The sequence below is a fragment of the Vanacampus margaritifer genome, chromosome 7 (genome assembly GCF_051991255.1).
Source record: "Vanacampus margaritifer isolate UIUO_Vmar chromosome 7, RoL_Vmar_1.0, whole genome shotgun sequence".
In the NCBI taxonomy this organism is placed as follows: Eukaryota; Metazoa; Chordata; class Actinopteri; order Syngnathiformes; family Syngnathidae; genus Vanacampus; species Vanacampus margaritifer.
The window spans coordinates 25126503-25139777 of NC_135438.1; the positions used below are offsets into that span (position 1 = coordinate 25126503).

The 13275-nt window shown below is 39.6% G+C and overlaps 1 protein-coding gene across 1 annotated transcript in view; it reads right to left on the minus strand.

The window, feature by feature from the left end:
- The window catches only part of LOC144055453 (uncharacterized), an 85501-nt gene extending 72268 nt beyond the window's left edge, over positions 1-13233 (minus strand). The window contains exon 1 of the mRNA XM_077571421.1: positions 13075-13233. The gene's annotated coding sequence lies outside the window, so the exon portion shown is untranslated. The remainder of the gene's footprint in view (positions 1-13074) is intronic.
- Between the last annotated feature and the right edge of the window lie 42 nt (positions 13234-13275).

Sequence of the window (13275 nt, forward strand, 5' to 3'; positions counted from 1 at the left end):
CTATTTTGCTGAATTACGGGACTTGCTACTTTCCGATATGTGGACTATTTTGCCGTAGCCGGTCACATATATTCCTGGAATACAACAGATAAAAACCAGGCAGCCTTTGCCCAGAATGTGCAGCGGTACAGAGAGATTTTAGTTATTGTTTTTGTAGAATCAGAGTTTGAACCTTTGAAAAGACTGCTATTATTAGAAACCTTGCTAAACACAGAAACAGACAACATATAACAATGGTAATTATTTCAAATTAATTAGTTAATGAAGTAAGTAGTCACGAGACAATAGTTAAATCTCAGAATAACAAAAATCCTTCTAATTTGAGAACTTTCATTTTACCAATATAACACACTGACTATCCATAGAACAGGTGTCCTCAACAGAGAAAACAGATTATCAATGTTGTTTATCTCATACTTGACATCAGGTGGGGCACCATACAACACTAATACCAACCCGAGTAATTTTTTATTTTTTTTATTTTTTTAATGAAGCTGTACATATCTACAACACGCCTTTTCCCACAAGACCAGTGAGGGAGCAGCAAGCTCGCCTTTCCTTGACTGAAACATTTGGCAAGCACACCACTGCGTCACATTACAGCAGCACTTCTGCAGTAAGCACAAACACAGCCAGGAGTAAGAAAGGCAGCGGTCCAAGGCTACACAGGTCTTTTGTCAAATCGCATCCACAGCAAAAGTGGTTGCTATAGAAATAACAGCCTCAACTCTCAAAAATTTGTGTATGTGCGCCTGAGTGATCAACATTCTATTCACCAACAGTCACAGTTGAGGGCATGTCTATTTTGGCCTGTTCCAACGTGATATAAACACTCAGTGTTTAGTGTACTGGGAAATGACTGATGACAGGTTTGTGACAGGGTGTGCGCAAATGAAGCCAAGGACTCCACAGAAAGAATAGCGGCTCAAATTGGTGATGATAGTAATTACTCATGGATATTACGATGCCATTTTATGCAGTATGTCAAAATTGTACAAATATCTAAAAATAATTCATGAAGAGAAAAAACCTTCAGGACACTATGTGCAAATAGAAAAACAACAATTGAATTAGTGACTGAGTGGCCGAGAACACTGCAAGATACATGAAATGTACAAATGACTGCACAACGTAGACAAAGATCAGAATGGCTGTTTGCCATTCCAATCACAAAGTGGTCATGTGGTAACGATAGTGCAGATCAAATTATTATGCGTTGCACCATCAGTCTTAATAGAAAAATACATGGATGCACATAAACAGAGAGCTATTAATGAGATAGCTGAATGATGGTGAGCTGCTCTCTATTTGCCCTCACGGTAAGAAAAGATCCAGAGCACATTGAGTGGCCATACATGGTCAGAACTCTTCACATGGTCTGAGCTGCACAGGGGCATTATTGCTGGGAGCAAGCAAAAATGCAAGAGTTTCTACTCAGCCCTGCTTTGTTTTACTTTGGCGCTGGCATCAGTGAAACAAGTTTCTTTTTACACTGCTCAAGATTCTCATCAATGACTGCCTCTTTTGGTCTATGTATGACCAAATTGGAAGTACCCAAACCAACCATTCAACCCTGGAAAACGAGCTGCACAGCCCAACCAGCAGGCCATTTTGTACCGGGACGGACAAAGAAACTGAACAAATTATTGTTTCTTTGATCATCAGAATATGAATTAAGGTTTATTTTGAAAATCAGGTGCATCCGCCTGTGCCTCTGTCAATACAAAACAATCGTACTACGAGAAAACAGCAAGCCCACGAGAACTCTAAATGTTAAAACATATTTACAGAACTTCTTGAAAATGGGCAACAGGCAAAATGAATCAAAGTTAGTACATACGACTTCCAAGAGCAAAAAGGCTGTCTTTAAAGGGATACTTGACTCAATTAGTCATTTTCAGAATTCAAGAATTTTATTTTTCTTGAACAAATAACTTTAAAGACTCATTTTTGCCAGTTGCTGTCAACTGATGTGCTCAGGAATCCGGTAACGACCAATCATGGCTCAGTTTGCATAAAACAGGTGAAGCCGTGATTGGTCGTTCCCTATTTCCTCAGCACACATGATGTCATCTAACCTTGCTCTGCAAGCTGAATTCTCGTGGTATTTGTGAGTTCACAAACTCTCGAGTCAACATCTTGTACCGAATAAGGCAATTTCATCTGTGGCCGTGATTGGTCCAAACAAAAGTTAGGTAGGCGGCCACAAGACCGCATCACCCTAGTATTGTAAGTATTGTACAAAATGTCCCGCCTTTCCCGAGCAAATCAACGCTGAGCAGTCCCAGATTGATATTGTGGAGAACTCCCGTGTGAATCACAATATCAATCTGGCTATTGCCAGGTAAGATGTCATCTTCAATTGACAGCAAGTGGAAAATGTGTTTTTAAAGGTATTAATTGCACATGAAAGGACAATGGATCATGGGCTCAAACACTGGGCATTAATGAAAACGTGATTACCCAAATTTGGGAGCGGCTTGTTAAAAAGAAACAAGTGCAATGTGTCCGCTAATTAAAAATACATTCAGTGTAATGGTTAGTTGTAGATATAATCTTTTTTGCTTTTGTGTTTCTATGCCGCTCTGTCAAAATGCAATTCTGTGCAATAATAGTCTGAGGCCACCGTTAGCTTTGTTTTTATGAGCCTTTGTCAGAGCTGCCAATGTGACTTGTAAAACATGAACTTGGGACAAGATCACACAAACGAATACACAAAACTTTGTATGGAATGGAGTGTAATTGAACAACCAAAGGACCTCATATGCATGGTAAAACATTTAGCATTTCCTGTGCAGAGGTCAGATGGCATAACAGTTTCAGCTGTCAATATGTTACAAGCTACTGGGATGCCAATGAGTGCAAAATATCATTCATTCATAACAGTCATTAAATGTGTAATAACAAATGTCAAGTTGTATTTCACAATTTTAAAAATGTGCAGAATTTCACGTTACTTCAGATTTGATAGCTGTTAATATGAAACGAAAAATGCACTGAGGTGTCACCAATGTCTTACAAATGCAATTATGCCATCTAGTGGCAGAACAATAACCAACACAAATCAATATCACACTCGTCTTTTACAGTACAATACATCTTTTTTAATTTTAACTGAATTTTAGGAATTATTATGAAATTACTGAGATGCAGCTATATTACTATTAGTTTAACATTTTTTCCCACTTTTATATTAACCCTTTGACTGCCAGACGTTTTCAGAAACGGGATGTCGCCAGTGCCAGCCGATTTAAGCATTTTGACTGATCTTTCAAGGTCCACAGAAAATGTTGTGTTTGGACTAAACACACATACTACCAAATATAAGATTGAACTCTCATCTTTCATCAGAAAAAAAAGTTTGTTTCTACCTTATTCCGTTCTTCAGTGATCAACAATAGAAAATGGTTAGTTTCACTGAAATGCTGTTTTGAAACAAAAAGCGGAGAAAAAGAGCTTTTTGTGAAACGATGTTATTTCATGCACTCTTGTGAATTCTACACTTCTTTTTGTCCATGAATGATGCCACAAACACCTAAATAGTGCTTTACTTCTGTAATACACCACCACCAACAATGGAAAAAGTGTTTTTAGATTGCAAAATACGTTTATTTCCATTCAACAGTGTAACAAGTAGGTTTTTACTTGACGTCTTTTAACGTCCATGGCAGTCAAAGAGTTAAGCAGCAAAATCCAGCTGTTTTATCCATCTCTGGGGGCGGCCATTTTGCCTCTTTCTGTCACCTGAAAATGACATCACAGTTACTCATAGCTCAGTTAATGACCAATCACAAAACAGGTGAGCCATGATGAGCCCTGAGTAAGTGCGACATCATTTTCAGTCATAATTTTCAGTCTACAGCAAGTGGCAAAATGGCCACCCACTGAGATGGATAAAAACAGGGGGATTTTGCTGCTTAACTCATACAGTAATCCATAAAGGCAATATTAATTGGAATATCATGTTTAAACTAGTGGGACCGCAAAGAACATATTATAGTAAAGAAAATTTTGGGGTTGACGTCCGCTTAAAATTTAATGTCCTGTTCGCTAGTACACCCGCTTTCACATGTCACCTTTGAAGTGTCGCACTCAATGATTTGAGGTGCAAGGAGCTAGGACCGTTGCAATTAAGAGACTTTAGATGAGCCCCTACTGTGTATCGCTATTCTGCTGTGCACTGTTTCTAATACTAGGTGTCAGTAGTAATACCTAGGGCATGGAGTTCAACAACGCGGGCTTGACGTTAAAGATTCTGATTTCAATGCAATGATTCAAATCAAACAATTGAATTTGAATACAAATTCGATATATATATATATATATATATATATACACTGTATAATCCAAATTCAGTGTTTTAATGCTTTCATTCAAGTTTAGCTGTTCAAATTCAGTTTCTGGTTGTTTTTTTTAAATTTCAGACTCTGTAGCTTTGAAGGACAAGTCTGAGCGGAGGAGAGCAGAGTAGAGCACACAGTAACTCCATCCACAGCCACCAACAAAAATCTCGCCGTACTGACAATATGATCAGTTCAAATTACACACTTCAACAAGCAAGGGCTCGATTCGACTTGAACAAACATTTGTAGCTTCACTTGCAGAAAATTTAACTTCCACACTATAATCAAAAGCTCATATCTAACATGAGGCTGCATTCCAAGATCAAATACATGTACTTTTCCATGTTGAATGATTGACTAACATTGCACAAGGCAAAATTCAAAGTCCATGAACCATTCACTTTATGTACGCATATACAGTTTATGTACACACACATGCACACACATAATAGGGATACAGAAAAGCATAGAGGCACGTGTACTTAGCAAGGACATAACTTACCAGACCTGTAACTTCTAGCTCAGTATTCCCTCTCTAGCTGCGCAGTCAAAAAATATTCAGGGGGGAGAGAACATTCATTGTAGCACAGATCGCCTCCCTCCCTGCTTCAATCTGGCATGTACTTAACTATGTCGTCACACACAATCCTCCACACAGCCATTCCTCCTCCGCATACAAACACACACACATATACAACCCCACGCTGCACTGCACGCTGATGCGTCACATCACATTAGCGCTTTTGTCGGCAGGCGCATATACACAGGAGAGGGAAGACTACGCAGTATGTGACGTGGTCTTAAGAGGGAAGGGGGAGGCTGGGAGCCCAAGGCACCGCGTTACAAAGATACACTTTTTGCTTCTGGCAATTCAGACTAGGCAAGAAAATTGTGTGTGCCGCAGACAAAGCAGAGCAATACACAAAGACAAGACGAGTCCAGGGTGGGAGGTATGACTCAGTCATGTGTTTACACGAGAATGCTGGTGGGTAGGTGGCTGTGTGACTACCAGGTAAACTCAGCTCTCTCAAGGACCACCCAAAAACAGAGGAGAGGACTAATTATGGTCCCCTCCCCTGTTCCTGGTCACATGAGGGAAATGAGAAAAATAGCTTAGAAGGGTTTGAATGAAGTCAATGTAATCTGGTGGAAATTATTAAAAATCAATGTCCAGAAAAGGAGGAACTGCTCACAATGATAATTTGACTATTAACTCATTTGCGTCCAGCCATTTTCACTGAAGCAACCCCCTTCGCTCCCGCCCGGTTTACTGGATTTTGACAGATTTTGCAAAGCCCACAGAATATTGTTTTCTATTGCTATAAAAACATGGTACCTACCAAAAGAATGATTAGAGTATCTTCTTTCATCAGGAAAAAAAAAGTATATTTGTATCCGTTTTGCAGCAACTAGCATTAGAATATAGCTAAGTTTCATCATTATTCACAAACCTGTACAAAACACTGGGGAAAAGAGCTTGTTGCAACATGGCCATGGTTGATCTCTTATACTCTGCTGCCACCTGCTGGCTGTTTTTTTATAATAACTACCATTGTTTTAAGCGCCCTCTTCAGGTCAGAGGCTGCATCAAAGCCTTCTGTATGCTCAGGCATTATAAAAAACATAAAAGCGTATAAATATGTTTTGGGGAACATGGCAATATTTAAAATAGAAAGTTTTAAACGTTTTGGGGAGCAAATGAGTTAAATTTGAACATGCATCGGACCCAAAAATGTTACATGACTGCCATCAGACATTGGTAGCATGGTAGATAAGGTGGTTAGTATGGTTGCCTCACAGTCAAGATGTCCTGGCTTCAAATCTTGACTACCGGTATGTGGAGTTTTCCATTTAGGCTAACTGACTTTAACTTGTCTGCAGATTGTTTGTGTTACAGTAAATGGTCTTTCCCTTGTATAGTGCTTTTCCACCTGTTAAAGTGGCATGATTCAAGTTTGAGAGTTAAAATAACCATATTTTTTACCCACACATGTTTTTAAAATTGAATAATGGATAGGAGACACTATTGTGGCACAATGGCTGTTGCCCCTATTTTCCTGTAGATTCAAATAATGATGAGGGTTTTAGGTACGAAACTTTCTGCCTGAGCATGACATCAGGCACGTGTACAGTGTCCATTCGGAAAGAGGGAAGGCGGGAGTGTTGGGAATGTTATGACGCAAGCGTTGGAAAAGATAAGTGTATAAAAGTGTGTCAAGATATTAATGAAACAAGACTGCAGTGCGACCTTCTATCTCCCGGTGGCTCTTTTTGTTTGACCATTGGGCCAAAACATTGGCGACATGCAATAGGAGTTGCCCCCGGAGGCGACTTTGACCCTGAAAGGAAAAATCTCCCCTCCCCTGACCACGGTCAGGATACCGAGCAGGAAAGGATAACACCTGTCTAGTGTGACAAAAAGGGCAAAACTGTCAAGACAAGCGTTGCGAGAGAACGTGGATAAATATTGGTGCAGCATTCAACAGGTGGAAAGACCTAAGAGGATGAAACGGGACCCCGCTTTCTTCTTGCTAAAAAGGTAAGACCTCGTCAAGGAAATGCGATAGGGTCTATTTATGATGAGCAATGCACAATAAAACTACCGTATACTGACTAACATCTCGGCACTCTGGACGTGTGCACAAAGTTCACAAACTCCCGAGAATACATCTTGTACTGAGCACGTTGATTTTCAGAGCAACATTGTGTTTGGAAAGGAATATGCAGCTGTGACGTAGCCAGGAAGCACCAACACCATAGGAAACCAACTAACCTAGCATGGACGAATGGGGGCACTGCAATTAATTCTATTCTCGCAGGATTACTCACCGTTGAGAGGAGCTTCATGCATTTTTATCTGGTAAAGATATGAGTGCTTTTTTCACCCCTAGGACGAGAACGAATAAGACAATTTCATCCATGGCCGTGATTGGTTAAAACAAAAGTTAGGTAGACGGCCACAAGACCGCATCAGCTCGAAGTTTTGTACAGAATGTCCTGCCTTTCCCAAGAAAATCATTGAGGAGCAGTCCCAGATTGATATTGTGGAGAACTCCCTTGAGTGAATCACAATTATCAATCTAGCTATTGCCAGGTTATTGCATGAGTACCCATTGTGAACATCTTAAGTGTTAATCTGCTAATTAGAAGATGTTTGAGTCATATATGGTCAAATAAAAAGGCTATTGTAAAAATATTTTTGGACAAATTGTTGTATAGGGCAGCTTTAAAAGGGGAAGTCATTTCAAAAAAGTTATTTACAATAATATGTTGTATGTGTCCCTAGCCTGGCAAGCCACACCCACTTTATTTTTCAAGACAGGCATCCATAGACAACGATTCGGCACCGGCCGAAAACAGGCCGGCCAACCAAAAACATGTATTTGCGTGACGTCGTCTTTGCTAACGCTGTTCGAATATCAAAACAGAGTGACTCATGGTACCATGAATCTTCAAGTTTTTTCTGCAACGACATAAGTCATTCACTACTGTCTCTCTTCAGCTAGTAGTCATGTTGGATTTAAAAATAAAAATAAAAAGACTTCAACGAGTCACTTTTCTGACGCCACGTCCGCTCTTCTCTGATTGGTTCATTCCACTGTCTGTTAGCTCAGGTTTGCCTCGCCTCAGAAATGCGACTGATAGGGCGGTTGACCACTCACTGTCCGCAAAAGCCGCAAGTGAGTCTGGATTTCCAGGCTAATGTGTCCCCAGACTCGCTTTGTCGAAACGTAGCATTTTAATTATCACTGCGTTTGAGGAATATTAATTAACTCTTTGACTGCCAGACGTTTTCAGAAACGGGATGTCGCCAGTGCCAGACGATTTAAGCATTTTGACTGATCTTTCAAGGTCCACAGAAAATGTTGTGTTTGGACTAAACACACATACTACCAAATATAAGATTGAACTCTCATCTTTCATCAGAAAAAAAAGTTTGTTTCTACCTTATTCCGTTCTTCAGTAATCAACAATAGAAAATGGTTAGTTTCACCGAAATGCTCTGTTTTGAAACAAAAAGCGGAGAAAAAGAGCTTTTTGTGAAACGATGTTATTTCATGCACTCTTGTGAATTCTACACTTCTTTTTGTCCATGAATGATGCCACAAACACCTAAATAGTGCTTTACTTCTGTAATACACCACCACCAACAATGGAAAAAGTGTTTTTAGATTGCAAAATACGTTTATTTCCATTCAACAGTGTAACAATTTGACAAAACAATTTCGCAAACTATTTACAAATGTGTGCAACTGTGGTACTATTTACAATTATGTGGATGTTTCAAATACAGTTTTTCTTTTTGTAACACTGCCCTGCGTGCAAGGAGACGGAGCAGGATTTGCACAACAGATACGTTTCACTTCGATTGTCCGTTTCGCGTGCAGACGTTACACTTTCTTGACGGCCTTTTTTTCCGGGGAATAGCAAGTAGCAGACTGTACCCACTGCTTGCAACCGGTCGCCATTGTTCGCTTCTTCAGCCATCTAGCTCCGCCTCACGTCTTCTACTGCCGCATCAATGCTTCCAACCTCGGAGTCACCATCATCATCATCGATGATGATCATCGTCATCAATGTGCTCTTTAGCGTTGGTCGATGCTTTTCGTCTTTGAAAAAAACTGCTCGAGTGTAAGCTGCTTGCAACCGGTCGCCATGTTCTCTTCCCTTCCCCAGCCATTGTCCCCTCTAGCTCCGCCTCACGTCTTCTACTGACGCCTACCCAATCTTGTCAAAAGAGAGTCATTGCTGCCATCTAGGGGCCAAAAATAGTCATTAGGCTAACTAGATCTGCTTGAAACTTTCACCACAGCTGGCCAAGGCTTTCCTCCACCCGTTTAAAAAAATATATAAAAAAATGGGATGACGTCTTTTAACCCTCCGTAGGTTTTTACTTGACGTCTTTTAACGTCCATGGCAGTCAAAGAGTTAAGCAGCAAAATCCAGCTGTTTTATCCATCTCTGGGGGCGGCCATTTTGCCTCTTTCTGTCACCTGAAAATGACATCACAGTTACTCATAGCTCAGTTAATGACCAATCACAAAACAGGTGAGCCATGATGAGCCCTGAGTAAGTGCGACATCATTTTCAGTCATAATTTTCAGTCTACAGCAAGTGGCAAAATGGCCACCCACTGAGATGGATAAAAACAGGGGGATTTTGCTGCTTAACTCATACAGTAATCCATAAAGGCAATATTAATTGGAATATCATGTTTAAACTAGTGGGACCGCAAAGAACATATTATAGTAAAGAAAATTTTGGGGTTGACGTCCGCTTAAAATTTAATGTCCTGTTCGCTAGTACACCCGCTTTCACATGTCACCTTTGAAGTGTCGCACTCAATGATTTGAGGTGCAAGGAGCTAGGACCGTTGCAATTAAGAGACTTTAGATGAGCCCCTACTGTGTATCGCTATTCTGCTGTGCACTGTTTCTAATACTAGGTGTCAGTAGTAATACCTAGGGCATGGAGTTCAACAACGCGGGCTTGACGTTAAAGATTCTGATTTTCAATGCAATGATTCAAATCAAACAATTGAATTTGAATACAAATTCAATATATATATATATATATATATATATATATATATATATATATATATATATATATATATATATATACTGTATAATCCAAATTCAGTGTTTTAATGCTTTCATTCAAGTTTAGCTGTTCAAATTCAGTTTCTGGTTGTTGTTTTTTTAAATTTCAGACTCTGTAGTTTTGAAGGACAAGTCTGAGCGGAGGAGAGCAGAGTAGAGCACACAGTAACTCCATCCACAGCCACCAACAAAAATCTTGCCGTACTGACAACATGATCAGTTCAAATTACACACTTCAACAAGCAAGGGCTCGATTCGACTTGAACAAACATTTGTAGCTTCACTTGCAGTAAAGGAACATTTAGCAGGGAGCAAGGGAGTGGGGGGTTAAACAAGAATGCCACACAAACATATGTGGAAGCTGAACTACTAACCAGGCGCACACAGCCATGTTGCCGCGCAGTTCTTTTTGCATGTTGAAGGAGTATATGTGCGCAACGATCCATTTAGCCTGCACAATGATTTTGCAACTTTAAATACCGTGTTTGAAGGGCAAAATGATAGCCGACTGGGAAAACTTTTCTGCTTGCATAGAAGTTTTCTAAATGCCAGAAACATTTATTATTGCAACAATTGTCAACTAATCGAGTATCAAATTAATGGACAACTATTTTATTAATCTAGTAATCATTTAAAGCAATTGTTTAACTTAAAAGTGTCTAAATCATCTGATTTCAGCCACTCAAAATGAATTATTCTCTGTAGTCCATCATGAAAACAAAATGATTATCTTTCGTGTTTAAGGACATCTGCAAAAATCTGCTTTTACCTTAAAAAGGTTGGTGAGTACAACATCAACCCCTCTTGAGTGATATTTCTTAATTGTTGTTGTTGTTTTAAATCATTAAACAATTGAACAACACGAATTGGTTAATAACAGGGATTGGCGAATACCGATACCAGGTGTAAAATGCTATACTGGGATATACTGTACAGGCCTTTGTGTAAAATTATCTGTCTTTGTTAATTTTGGAAAGTACTAGTTACTAGTGGTATTGGTGCTTAGTATCGGTGACTACTCAATTGTTTAGTACTCAAATTGGCATTGGTCTGGGAAAAAAAATTGTGGTATAGAACATCCCTATTTAAATCTTTAGCCAATTATTTGATTCATCGATGGAATAATCAGTGGAAGAATCAATACAATAATCGATTCTACAAATGTTCGATAGTGACAGCCCTAGACATGTCCAAATCCCGCATACTCTGGGTGAGTTGAATTAAACAAAACATGGCTGTTATGCAGTTGCAGGCTTTCCCAATATTATCAGAGCAATTGATTTATTTTCTGTAGGTCAGTACTACTGTATGATTGTTTGCCTCTTCCACTAACACTTCCAATTCCATCACTTCAAACTTCATTTTGTCTAAACTATATGGGATCGTAGCAAAAATAGCAATTTTTGTAGAACATGCACAGCATGCCAACCATCAGCTTTTGACATCTGTTAAAGTGAACATAAAATTTACTACTTTGTTTTTTGGTAAGTCATTAAGTCATCATTAGAGATGGGTGCCATTCATTTTCATTTTACAATAACTTATGCAAATGCAAACTCCATACAGAAGTGCCAGAGCTAGCTAGCACCTCAGAACTGTGATAGTAAGGCTAAACATTCATCCAATGCAATACGCAAAGAGGAGACTATTTTATTCAATTTTTACTTTCACTCAGTGTAATATATAAGTGTCTCAATTATTCTCTTAATAGTATTGTAAAGATTGCCATCCTCATATCACACGAGGTAGCTCGACAATGCCTCATTGTAAAAGTGCTGCTTCTTAATCCTGGATAGAAATACAGGACAATGCGAAGGACAACCTGTTATGTAATTTGGAATACTCTGACAGCAGCAATGTCCAGTGCTCACTGGTGGTGCACTATTGCTTAGACCAGAGGTGGGCAATCTCGGTCCTCGAGGGCCGGAGTCCTGCAGGTTTTGTAGGTTTCTCACTTCCAACACAAGCTGATTCCAATCAACAGGATCGTTATCAGGCTTATGCAGAGCTTGCTGATGAGCTGATCATATATCAGCTGTGTTGGAGAAGGGCAACACGCAAAACCTGCAGGACTGCGGCCCTCGATGCCCACCTCTGACTTAGACCAATGTTTCCCAATCTCTATTGAGCCAAATTGCCCATTTTACATGAGTTAAATCTCACACACGACCACCAAAGAAAGATGTCACCAAAAATATAAACCCTGAAATGACAATGATCTTGTCTCAACTTACTCACAAATTTACTTAGTGTGAAATCTGGGCCCGTTAAATTGAAAACAAATCTGATATACCTGCAGGAAGCCATGACTTATTCTTTTTATGAATGGTATCAGGTGAATGTAGGTTCATTGTACCGTCTGCCATCTGTTCTGCCTGTCACTAGACTCACTATACATTACTGACATAGAAGGCCAAATTTATTTGTAATTGACAAATAATAATTTCAGACATATTAAGGGAGATTGGATAATTTCCCACAACAACCAACCCTGATGAGCTCTCACCCTTGTTGGGAATGACTAAAAACACAAGAACACAGCCTCAACTATTCTAATTTGTTAAAGAGATTTTAACAAGCTTGACTAATATCCTGACAAATTGTGGAGCTTTTAGAGATTTCAATGAAATATTGCTCTGGAATTCAAAAATCTAAAATCTTGAACCTCAATTAAGTTATGTGCAGCATGCACGTCTTCATCCGTATTGCATCCAGCACCATAGCGACCCCTAAACATTCTTCATGATGCCGCCACTTAAAATACTGCATTGTACCACCATAGCCTAGGATGTTTTCAAACTGTAGAGTTTAGTTAGTGTTGAGTCAGAGTCCCTACCTTTACTCACACACCAGCAAAAGGCACAATTTGCATCGACACATTTTACACCCATAAACTGTAGGTTTAAGTAAAATACACCGTTTCTTTGTCTTTACATCATCTTAAAGAGTTTTACCCGTTTCGCAAACGTTTATTTCCATATCAAAGGAGGTTTGTCAAAATAATTATTGACATTGTGTCATTCACAAATACAACACGGCCGACAAGCGCCACAGGTTAAGTATGACTCTCCGTTCCGTGTTAAAAAAAAACAGCAGTAGCCAACAGAACGACGCGAGGTTAAACTCACCGTCCTCAGCAGACCTAAGAAGGATTTATTTTGAGCAAGTAGCTGCACGCGGCTTTCACCTGCTCCGGCTCGGAGGAAATGTGCACCGCTAAGTCTTTCTCCTCGCGCCACCTGTGAAATGCGCCACACAAACAAGTACACGCCTATGCTCTCCCTATTTCTCGCACTCACCACACACACGCACGAGGAGACAAGTCAAGC